This window comes from Pygoscelis adeliae, unplaced genomic scaffold (assembly GCF_000699105.1).
Source record: "Pygoscelis adeliae isolate BGI_AS28 unplaced genomic scaffold, ASM69910v1 Scaffold50, whole genome shotgun sequence".
NCBI classification, from domain to species: domain Eukaryota; kingdom Metazoa; phylum Chordata; class Aves; order Sphenisciformes; family Spheniscidae; genus Pygoscelis; species Pygoscelis adeliae.
In genome coordinates, this window is record NW_008823963.1 from 1,401,791 (window position 1) to 1,409,090 (window position 7,300).

Here is a 7,300-nt window from a genome sequence, read left to right on the forward strand (position 1 = left end):
TCCAGCCAGTTTTTGACCCAGCGCAGAGTACACCTGTCTAAGCCGTGAGCCGCCAGCTTCTCTAGGAGAATGCTGTGGGAGACGGTGTCAAAGGCCTTACTGAAGTCCAGGTAGACCACATCCACAGCCTTTCCCTCGTCCACTAGGCAGGTCACCTGGTCATAGAAGGAGATCAGGTTGGTCAAGCAGGACCTGCCTGTTATGAACCCGTGCTGGCTGGGCCTGATGCCCTGGTTGTCCCGCTCATGCCTTGTGAGCACCCTCAAGATTAACTGCTCCATAATCTTCCCATAATAAAGTGTAGGCTGGTTGAGATGTTGTTTCCCATTTTACCTGCATCAACAACTGCATCAGCTTCTCAGCATTGCTAGTACTATTTAGATTTTTGGTTTTTAATTCAAGAATTCAGTAAAAATAGAAGCTACTGCAGAGGAGAGATTTGAAGGCCTTCCTCATGGGGTGTCAAGGAGAGTTCATCATGTATAAGGGACCAGCAAGGAGAGAATGCTTGGAGAAGTTTTTAAGTGAAACTATCAAGTAGATGAGTGCGATATTGTTCTATAGCATTCATAGCTGCACAGCCATATTGGTCTAAAGTTTCTTTAGGAAAGTAAGGTTTGTAGGCAGAGAACCTAAAGAAGGAGTTGACTGCCAAAAAGCTTGGGTTTTTTACTGCACCAGTTAGTCTGATAAAAAATAAAGTTTCTTCCAGCAAGTTTTATCTTGCTTATGGACTTCATTAGACACCTTGCATGGCAAGGATGGATAAGCATAAACTCAGTGCTCCATCCATTGCTTTTATCCATATTAAGGAAATACTGTAGACTGAAAGGTATTACCTCTACTATAAACTTTTACCAGGAGCTGGAAATGTGATTCTTTCTATAACCCCCCCAAATCCCTACCAAAGATCAGATAATTTAAGTGTCCTATTGGTTACTTCATTGCCTTTCTCAGTTCTTCCTGTGTCTAGAGGCTGAACATCCCCCCTGCCCCCATCTAAGGGTGTGCTCTGGGTATGCCAAGGTACTCCACATGCAGGGAGGTCATTCCTATAGTGGTGCAGCTTTTGAAATCAATCCTGTCCACCTCAGATCATCTCAGGATAACCTACTCTTCAGCACCATTAATCTAGGCAATTGAAGACTTGTTTTCTCACTTCAACATAAGCTATGCTAAGGATTTGCTTTGCTTAAAATGAGAGTTTTGCTGTCAAGTATACCATGCTTCTGAATTATATATTCACAGCTCACAAAAACATCAGTAACTGGAGCTCTTCGTCTTCCATAGCCCCTTCCCTGTGGCGTTTTTGAAGCTCATTTCAGTGTCATATAAAGATAACACATCTCAGCATCACAGGAAAGTTGGGAAAGGGTAGTATTCTTGGCAGAGTGGTTATGAAGGAAAAATGGGCTAAGACAGAAATTTATGCAGACTACCTCACTCCAGCTCCTAGCTTTAATTTCTATTCTGTGTTCACTTTGTATGGTGGATCCAAAGGAAATGAGTGTACAACCGGCGTTATAAATAAGAAGCAGTGAACTGCCTCCACATCCCACACAGAGGTGCAGAACAAGGCCTTGAGTCCTTATTTTGGCCTCTTATCGAATGCAGTGATGGAGATTCTTGAGAAAGGCAGTTTGAGTTACCGAGAATAATCACTTCTCTCCCCTGAGCCAGGCTGCAGACAGTCACCCAGCCAGGGACGGGTTTCAGGGTGACTTACAGCCATTGATACCATGACTGAATGTGTATCCACATCCTAACTCTTCTATGCTGTGTTAGGTAACCCGCTGTCACCACCATCCACAGGGTTTGTTAGGACTGTATGGGAAGTGCTTCAGAACCAAGAAAGGTCTTCACATCTCTCTCTCTCTCTCTATCTCTGTGTGTGTGTCTGTGTGTATATATATGCTCATATACTTAAGGAACACAGGGAGACATCAGTTCCCTGGACTACACACTTACTGTGCTGGGGCCTGCAACAAGTCTTGCTTTAACACCCTTTCAAAGGGATAACTGGTTATAAAAGTGCTCCCAAGACATCACAGTGGGAGAATGGGGTGAGTAGTTGCATCCTGAGTCAAGGCTAAATGAGTAATTTCACAAACCTAACAATGTGTTCGCAGTTGGAAAAAAAAAAAACAAACCAGCAACTCTCTGTTAGTGTGTTAGTGCGTACTAGAGATGCCACAAGGGCTCAGATTGTTCTGCCAAGGTCTGTCGGAGCAGGTACCCAGGAAAGCTCCTCCTGGGGTTGGCTCCCGAGAAGGGTCTGAGCCGACCCTGAAGCCTCGCTTTGAAGGGAGCCAGCAGCCCCTTTGGGTGGGGCACAGCTTGGGTAAGGCTGGATCCACTTAACTTTTTTTGGCATGTTGGGGGGATGTTGAGATAGATTTGAGATGAGTTTCAAGCAAACATTTTGCCTTTTTTTAAGGAAAATGGTGATGGCTGGCCTCATGCTGGGAAGGGTACTTTGGCTTTTCTGCACCCATTCTGGCCTGAGCCCCACAGCGGGTACTGGTTGCCAGCACAGATAGGGCCAAAGCACAGCATTAAAATGCTCCTTTTAATCAGGGACAAGGGCAGTGCACAGAAATAAACTAAGAAGATGGAGCTGGTTTGGGGGTTAGGGCAAACAGGCAGAAGAGCTTTGTATCTCTCTGGCCCCAATACCTCAGAGCCAACAAAACTTCCCTTGTGTCCCTTTCATCAGTAACTCTTGTTATTCAACACTTATCTTGAGTTAACTTCTCCCAAAAGCCACTGGTGACTCTGCCTTTCTGCTCCCCTCTCCTTCTAAAGCTCTCTGTTTCAATTTGTTTGCATACTAAAGCTAGTAGCTGATAAGAAAGCAAGTTTCTGCGGCTGTTGGCTCCCCGGGCAGGTGACTGCCCTCGCCTCCTGCCTGGCAGCTGCAGATAATAATACTCCTGAAAGTGTTTTCTGCACTTCCAGGGTAGCAGAGAGATGATAGCTTTGCTCAGCCTCCCAGCTCTTTTCCCATGAGTAGGAGCAGATGCTCCTTGCATTGAGGGAGATCATGGGAACAGTGGGGAGGTCCCTGCAGCCCCCTAAAACGGGCTCTTGTGGGACAGAGTGCCTTGTGCTCTCCTTGAAGCACACTTGCTGCAGATGTCTGGCTCCCAAACATCTGCATTTATTCCCTCGCCACATCCTTGACTTTAACACCTCCTTCTCCCCCTGCCTGTTAAAAAGCAACGGCCTCTTGAAAGCATCGTCTTGCTTAATTCTCCAGTGGAAATGGTTGAAGGTGACTTTTCTGGAGTGAAGAAGACTTGCTGCTTGAATTGTTGTGCTTTTCTTAGATGGGTATTCACTTATGTGTCTATATTTTGTTGAAACAGAACATCAGTAATCACTTTATGTTCTTAAAGGTTATACATAATGAAGCTTTGATGGAACTTTCATGTACAGTTATGGGTGATAAGTGAAATAATTTGTAGATCTAGCCTTTTTTTCAGATAGCTAAGGTATGCTGTAGCATTTGTTGGTTGATTAACATTTGGATAGCAGTGTAAGTATTTGGAGCATTATGAAAGTGAAATTTTATCAATAATAAATCAGCAGCTGTAACCAGGGTTTGTTACATATTTTGGGTGAATACCGGCCCCATTGAAGTCAGGGAGAATTTTACCATTAACTTCAATAAAACCAGAGTTTCGTCCTCCCATTGTAAAGGAGCTTTAACAGCCACTTATAATCTTGTCAAAAACTCTGAGTGAAACTAATCCCATAGGGCTTTTATTAAGACATAATGATGGTGGAGGAGGGAAGCTTTTAAATGCTTCTGTTGGAAAGAACTGCAGTTTGAGCAGTGCTTGAGCTGTGACAGAAAAATCCTGGTTTGGAGACTGTCTCTAGCTCAGATAACTGTGCTGCAATGAGCACAGCAAGATTGTTCTGGAGTGACCATATTAAAAGGATTAGGCAAAGGCGGTTTCATATATGCATGCCAAGGTCTCCTTTCTCTTCTTTCAATAAATGCAAACTGGGAGTAATTTTGTTATTATCAGCTGTGTAAACTAGGGTATGCGAAGGGTACCTAAGCTTTAACACTATGTTAAAAGCCAAAGTGTGCAAATATCACCCCAGGTGATATTTGAAGGAGCAGACCGAGATATCAATTTCTTTGTGACTCCTGGAGCTATTATCTGAATATATAGTTTGTACTGTGCACCTAGGAGCAAATCTGTATGCAAGTGACCCATGCTTCCAGCCCCCAGAGTGTAAGAGGTGGCTGCTGTGCTGCTTTTTTTTCTGTATGCAGTAGAAAATCCAGTCTCTTTGAATCAGGAGTCAATTTAGTGACTCTATTTTTCAGGTCCTCACACAGTAATGAAAACCAGCTACTGTTGGGCACAGAGTGCTCTGCAGAAATCCAGGGTGGTGACATTTATGCGGTGTATCAGAAACCACAGTCAAGTTTTCTGTTGCATTGCCCATTACAAGACACTTCACTCAGGTAATGCACACTTTGTAAGAGGTAGCTAGGAGAGTGTTCACTGAGTATTTTAAATTTACATACGAGGCTCAGCTACATACTTTTTAAGAATAGCATGTAACAAATAGGTATAGCCAGTTCATTTGTTCAAGACAGCCAGACTAGGGGTGGCCCTAGGATGGAGGCACGGAAAGAAAGCATGCAGATTATCATTGAAAAAGAGTAAAAGGAACTTCTTCATCCAAAGAATTCATGTTAATGGAAGGAAAGGCAGCACATTTGCAGCTGCTAAACTCGGTTCTCCCTGTCCCTGGGCTAGACCCAGAAGACTGCACCAGGCACCATCCTTTTAAGGGATGTGCCGCCTTTTGCTGGATGAGGAGTTCAGAGTGGGCACAGGAGTAGCCCTGGCACCACCAGGGTCTTTGCAGCTTCTGAGACAGGTAGTGGCAGCCACGTGCCCTCCAGCCTTATGTGCTACCCTTTCATTTAAGATAGGCAAAAATAATTTCTGGGGGGACTTAATTAAGTTCCACTGGGTCACAGTCTCTGTGCACCTCATCTTCACTTCTCTTCCACATTTATGGTTGAGGAATGTCTGCAACCTTCCTCATTACACACAATGGTTATTTCCAGAGGTGCAGGCAGCAGGATACAATTCATAGGACGATCAGATGAAACAGAAGGTCTCATTCATAATTCTGCATTGAATCTTCCTTCACTTCCTGATTCCACAGCTGCTCTCTTGGTAAGATGGATATAGGGACCCCTTCCTTGGAGGTCTGCAGATGACAAGTATGTGTATTAAAATGTTGTCAAGCTGCAGCCTTTGAAACAACATACTTGAACTGTTGGTAGGCAAAGAGGCAGGAGATGGACCGCAGTAAAACAAGTCAGCTTTCTTATGGCACTTGGAGCAAGGTTTCTGAATTTACCAAGAAAATTAATTTGGAATACTTAGTACAGAAAATGTAACGATGCACTGGAGGGATGGCAGCCTTGCTTTAAAGTACCCATTAGACTGATTTTTATCAAAAGGATGCAAGTTCTGGATGGGATGCTACTAGAACCAGCTTGTTAAATTCACCCACGTAGCACTCTCAGTGACTGTGGCTTTGCTGGCTTTGGTGTCCAAAGGCAGTCTCCACTGCAGACAACTCCATATTTTAGTGATTTTAAAATTTGTTTTACAAAAATAAAGTCCAAGAACAGTTTTGCCTAAGGGCAGGTATCTCAGGCCTCAGTAATTTCTTTTCTATATTGTAGATTTCCTGTTTGTTCTTACCAAATGATACATTATCTCTGAACTGGATTTTTTTTTTCTTTTGCTTTATATGTTGTATTATCTTTACATTTTCTATTAACTATTTGCAGTTTGCCTTTTCCCTCCCTGTTTCCCAGCCCATCCTCATAATACAATCTCTAGCCAATGATACTATTGCATTTCTCTGTGCTTATTTTGCCATTTCCAGCTATTGGTAAAGCTCCAGAATTTCTGTGCATTGGCAGAGAGTGGAGCTGTCTTCCCCAATTTGTTGTCCATGTAGCTGGAGTGCCCCGGCAAGGCATCATTGTGTTGTATTGAATTGGACTGGCCGAACGCTGTGCCATCTGTACACGGACAGATTGTTACCCTTTGCGATCCCTTTGGATAGAAGTTCTTGTAGCAAGAATACTCACTTTGGTGTGCTAATAGGAAGCGGTGAGTATATATAGCCGGGGAGTATGGCTACGTGTGGCTCTTGTGATGGGAAAGGGTACTTTTGCATTCTGGCAGTAGGGTGTTGTGGATTTCTTTGCAGCAGTTTGGAGAGGAACCAGGCAGGGCTCCAGCAGAGCCCTGCGTCACCCCAGCACCGGGCAGTCTGTGAGGCTTTGAGTGTCTCTGGTCTGTCACCTCTGAGGCAGAACAGCGGCATAAAATGAGAAAGCCATAAGGGTATTCATAATGTAAAATGAGATTTGCATCCTCACTATCCTGAGCAAACCATCTGTATTATGCAAATACCAAAATGACCTAATCAAAACCAGGCTCTCATTGTGCCATGTGCTGTGTGCACCTAGAAAAGTAAGCTTTGGCTCTCTTGATATATTTGATATCAATATAACTGATATTGCACTGCTCAGAAATTTACCTTGGACTTTTCTTTGTGTTCAGCTTGATCTGTCAGTCATACAGAACATCCATAGGATATGTCTATTTTTTTCTAAGAGTTTTTCCTTCCCTACCTGTATGTCCACTATAACTCAAGAATTTCCACATAGTGGCAGGGCGGTCCAGGATAGAATTGCTTCCCCAGACAATATGCTGGGGAAAATGACCCTGGTGTTTTTTCCTGACAAGGTACCCAGGTAATTCACAATTGGGCTGCCCTGATACCATGTGATTTCCACGAAAACTAACTGTAGTGCTATATAAAGTCATATATATAGAAGGAGAGATACAGATATAGATACGTAATTGACTTTATAGATTGCTTGTTATATGGATATACATATTTATTTTATATACTTCTATTTATAAATATTTATTTTTATGTATTTAAATAGTTACATCTATATATAAAGTCAGCGCTTCTTTATGTCTGTAACCGTGCTATACTCAGGAGTCAAATTCCTAGTCCAGTTGCAGTATCTACACAAAGCAGGTAAGAAGAAGGTGCATGGCAGAAGCTCCAGCACAGGAGTTCCTTCACGTACTAATAAGAAAGAATGATCTTACTGGAACAGCTTACATAAAATCAGTTCATGTGTCTCGGTGTTACTAGATAAGGCCTACAGCATGCACACACAGTGGTCCACCTGGCTTATCTCACATTCAGTTTAACAGGGGGT

General features: G+C 43.2%; 1 protein-coding gene across 1 annotated transcript in view; it reads left to right on the forward strand.

The window, feature by feature from the left end:
- GABRA5 (gamma-aminobutyric acid (GABA) A receptor, alpha 5) overlaps positions 1-7,300 on the forward strand; it is a 59,073-nt gene that overhangs the window by 22,003 nt on the left and 29,770 nt on the right. The window lies entirely within an intron of this gene.